General features: G+C 50.7%; 1 non-coding gene across 1 annotated transcript in view; it reads right to left on the bottom strand.

Moving 5' to 3' along the window:
- Nucleotides 1-151, bottom strand: part of LOC143175855 (5.8S ribosomal RNA) — a 155-nt gene extending 4 nt beyond the window's left edge. The window contains exon 1 of the ribosomal RNA XR_013000513.1: nucleotides 1-151. This exon is cut by the window's left edge and continues 4 nt beyond it. This is a non-coding gene — a ribosomal RNA (5.8S ribosomal RNA).
- Nucleotides 152-5,000: the final 4,849 nt, after the last annotated feature.

Below are 5,000 nucleotides of genomic sequence, written 5' to 3'. Positions count from 1 at the left end.
CCTCAGCCAGGCGTGGTCCAGGAATTGTATCCGTGGACCGCAATGTGCGTTCGAAATGTCGATGTTCATGTGTCCTGCAGTTCACACGTTGACGCGCAATTAGCTGCGTTCTTCATCGACCCACGAGCCAAGTGATCCACCGTTCAGGGTAATCGTATAAATTTTATATTTCACATATATAATTTTATTCTCATTTGTTCGACCTAATATCTCTCTTCTTTCAAAGAGAAGATAAAAGTTGATACCTGAATCTCCGACCAGCGCGCGAAGGAGATTCAGGCGTCGCCTTGGAGACGACACCGAAGCCTTTCGAGACGAAAAACGTTCAAGTAATATGTATATATTTCTCGACGTTCCGGGCGTATAGTGCATTCAAAAACCCGCGAAAGACGCAGAAGACTCGCACGCGTGGAAACGACGGGGATATATTTTGTATCCTACCCGATACTGAATCCATCGCGTGCAGTCGACCCTCGCGTTCTTCCGATCAGACGCATCTATTGTTGCGCGCATGTTTTCGCGTCGCATCGCGCGAAACGTTGCACGAATCGTACCGATCGATCGATTGAAAGCAAATAATGAAAAAAGACTTCACAGCTGGCTCTTTGCCGGTCATTCGTCCCATGTTATCTCTTGCCGCGAAATTGGCGCGCAAGAGTTGGGTGTCAGACGCGCGGCTTTAAAACGAGCTTCACGGCCGGTCCCTTCGTTACCGCTTTCGTTCTTTCTCTCGGAACGACCATGAACGAACACGACGAGCGACGCTACGGCATACACACGTCCACGGATTCGATTAAAAAAACAGACTTCACAGCTGGCTCTTTGCCGGTCATTCGTCCCATATTATCTCTTGCCGCGAAATTGGCGCGCAAGAGTTGGGTGTCAGACGCACGGCTTTAAAACGAGCTTCACGGCCGGTCCTCTCAATTCCGTGTACGGTACACGCAAGATGCGGGTTCCACTTCCAGACTACCCGGTCCCTTCTCTCTACGAGAATCGATAGTAGAAGAACGGCTCGAAAACGCGTCTCAGAGACTAGGGGAAAAGAAGCGGTATGCGAGCGAAACGAAAACGCATTATGGAAACGTCGCGAAACAATGTTCGACGGTTGCTCGGTTCCAATCGTGCGGCCGTTTCAATTTCTCGTGCGCTTCACCGTCCCTCCGTAACTCTGGCCGATCGCGTATACCGAAGAGCCGACACGCGCAAAAACCACAGGCATTGTATACTGTATATATATATGTTACAGTCACAGCCTTCGCGCGTTTTACTCTCCGACGCGGGGTTTCCACGACGAAAGAGAGACAGTTTCGTGGCGGGTGACTCGGCCGAATCGCTACGACGGGTATTTCTATTATAGAACGAATCATCGCCACCCTTTACCAGTGCCCGACGAAGGAATCACAAGGTCATCTGGAGTTTACAATGCCAGCGACGGTAATTCCAACGAAGACCCGATAAGTCAACTCATCGTTCTATTTCTCCCCGTACAGAAAAGCGAATCGACGCTAACGCACCTCGCGCAAGCACGAACGTTCTCTTCGCGTGGATCATCCCATCGTCGAAAGATGTAAAGACGCATTGGAGATCGTGGTCTCTGGCGGGCTCATTGCACGCCCCACTGCATATCTTTCCTCGAATCGAGAATGATTCGTCCACTAAGGCTGCGAAACTACGCGTCGAGGAAACTAGGGGAAAGAAGCGGGATGCGAGCGAAACGACAATACATTATGGAAACGTCGCGAAACAATGTTCGGCGGTTGCTCGTTTCCTCCTGCGGACGTTTCATTGCTCGGGCGCTTCACGTCCCTCCGTAACCTTCGCGCGATCGCGTGCCCCGGAGAGCCGGCAACCGGTGAACCACAGGCGTATAAACTATAGTCTTCTATAGCAAGCCTTCGGCGGTTACTCTCCGACGCGGGGATTCCACGACGAGAGAGAATTTCGTGGCGGGTGACATCGGTCGAAACGCTACGACGGGTATTTCTATTATAGAACGAATCATCGCCACCCTTTACCAGTGCCCGACGAAGGAATCACAAGGTCATCTGGAGTTTACAATGCCAGCGACGGTAATTCCAACGAAGACCCGATAAGTCAACTCATCGTTCTATTTCTCCCCGTACAGACAAGCGAATCAACGCTATCGCACCTCACGCATGCACGAACGTTCTCTTCGCGTGAATCGTCCCATCGTCGAAAGATATAGCCGCTTGGAGATCGTGGCCCATCAAGTTCTTCCGTAACTCCTGCGCGATCGCGTACCCCGGAGAGCAGGCAACCGGTGAACCACAGGCGTATAAACTATAGTCTTCTATAGCAAGCCTTCGCGTTTACTCTACGACGCGGGGATTCCACGACGAGAGAGATTTTCGTGGCGGGTGACACGGCCGAATCGCTACGACGGGTATTTCTATTATAGAACGAATCATCGCCACCCTTTACCAGTGCCCGACGAAGGAATCACAAGGTCATCTGGAGTTTACAATGCCAGCGACGGTAATTCCAACGAAGACCCGATAAGTCAACTCATCGTTCTATTTCTCCCCGTACAGAAAAGCGAATCGGCGCTATCGCACCTCACGCAAGCAGGAATGATCTCTTCGCGTGGATCGTCCCATCGTCGAAAGATGTAAGACGTACAGAAATCGTGGTCCATCACGATTATTCGTAACTCTCCGAGTCGCGTATCTGAGAGTAGGACAAACGGAGAACCACAGGCATAAATAATACTATATGTTTCTTATATAGTTAGCCTTCGCGTTTTACTCTCCGACATGGGGATTCCACGACGAGAGAGAGTTTCGTGGCGGGTGTCTCGGCCGAATCGCTACGACGGGTATTTCTATTATAGAACGAATCATCGCCACCCTTTACCAGTGCCCGACGAAGGAATCACAAGGTCATCTGGAGTTTACAATGCCAGCGACGGTAATTCCAACGAAGACCCGATAAGTCAACTCATCGTTCTATTTCTCCCCGTACAGAAAAGCGAATCGACGCTATCGCACCTCGCGCGAGCACGTAACTACTCTTCGCGTGGATCGTCCCATCGTCGAAAGATGTAAGACGCACGGAAATCGTGGCCCATCAACGTTTTTTTGTAACTCTGCCGATCGCGTATCACAGAGCCGAGACGCACATACCACAGGCGTATAATACCGTTTTCTTTCGTATGGTAAGCCTTCGCGTTTACTCTTCGGCGCGGGGTTTCCACGTCGAGAGAGACATTCGTGGCGGGTGACATCGGTCGAAACGCTACGACGGGTATTACTATTATAGAACGAATCATCGCCACCCTTTACCAGTGCCCGACGAAGGAATCACAAGGTCATCTGGAGTTTACAATGCCAGCGACGGTAATTCCAACGAAGACCCGATAAGTCAACTCAACGTTCTATTTCTCCCCGTACAGAAAAGCGAATCGACGCTGTTGCACCTCACGCAAGCACGAACGTTCTCTTCGCGTGGATCGTCCCATCGTCGAAAGATGTAAGACGCACGGAAATCGTGGCACATCACGTGTTTTCGGAACTCTGTCGACCGCGTATCTCAGAGACGACGCGCGCGAACCACTGGCATATACTATTATATATCGCGTTTTACCCTCCGACGCGGGGATTCCACGACGAGAGAGAGTTTCGTGAGCGGGTTGACTCGGAAGAAACGCTACGACGGGTATTTCTATTATAGAACGCATCATCGCCACCCTTTACCAGTGCCCGACGAAGGAATCACAAGGTCATCTGGAGTTTACAATGCCAGCGACGGTAATTCCAACGAAGACCCGATAAGTCAACTCAACGTTCTATTTCTCCCCGTACAGAAAAGCGAATCGACGCAATCGCACCATACGCGTGCACGTAAACAACTCTTCGCGTGGATCGTCCCATCGTCGAGAGACGTAAGTTTTCATAGTATGAATTCGCGTTTTACTCTCCGACGCGGGGATTCCACGACGAGAGAGAGTTTCGTGAGCGGGTTGACTCGGAAGAAACGCTACGACGGGTATTTCTATTATAGAACGCATCATCGCCACCCTTTACCAGTGCCCGACGAAGGAATCACAAGGTCATCTGGAGTTTACAATGCCAGCGACGGTAATTCCAACGAAGACCCGATAAGTCAACTCAACGTTCTATTTCTCCCCGTACAGAAAAGCGAATCGACGCAATCGCACCATACGCGTGCACGTAAACAACTCTTCGCGTGGATCGTCCCATCGTCGAGAGACGTAAGTTTTCATAGTATGAATTCGCGTTTTACTCTCCGACGCGGGGATTCCACGACGAGAGAGAGTTTCGTGAGCGGGTTGACTCGGAAGAAACGCTACGACGGGTATTTCTATTATAGAACGCATCATCGCCACCCTTTACCAGTGCCCGACGAAGGAATCACAAGGTCATCTGGAGTTTACAATGCCAGCGACGGTAATTCCAACGAAGACCCGATAAGTCAACTCAACGTTCTATTACTCCCCGTACAGAAAAGCGAATCGACGCAATCGCACCATACGCGTGCACGTAACAACTCTTCGCGTGGATCGTCCCATCGTCGAGAGACGTAAGTTTCATAGTAAGCCTTCGGCGTTTTACTCTCCGACGCGGGGATTCCACGACGAGAGAGAGAGTTTCGTGAGCGGGTTGACTCGGAAGAAACGCTACGACGGGTATTTCTATTATAGAACGCATCATCGCCACCCTTTACCAGTGCCCGACGAAGGAATCACAAGGTCATCTGGAGTTTACAATGCCAGCGACGGTAATTCCAACGAAGACCCGATAAGTCAACTCAACGTTCTATTTCTCCCCGTACAGAAAAGCGAATCGACGCAATCGCACCATACGCGTACACGTAAACAACTCTTCGCGTGGATCGTCCCATCGTCGAGAGACGTAAGTTTTCATAGTATGAATTCGCGTTTTACTCTCCGACGCGGGGATTCCACGACGAGAGAGAGTTTCGTGAGCGGGTTGACTCGGAAGAAACGCTACGACGGG

The sequence above is a fragment of the Nomia melanderi genome, unplaced genomic scaffold (genome assembly GCF_051020985.1).
Source record: "Nomia melanderi isolate GNS246 unplaced genomic scaffold, iyNomMela1 scaffold0232, whole genome shotgun sequence".
Taxonomy (NCBI): Eukaryota; Metazoa; Arthropoda; class Insecta; order Hymenoptera; family Halictidae; genus Nomia; species Nomia melanderi.
This window is presented reverse-complemented; position numbering and strand designations above follow the sequence as displayed.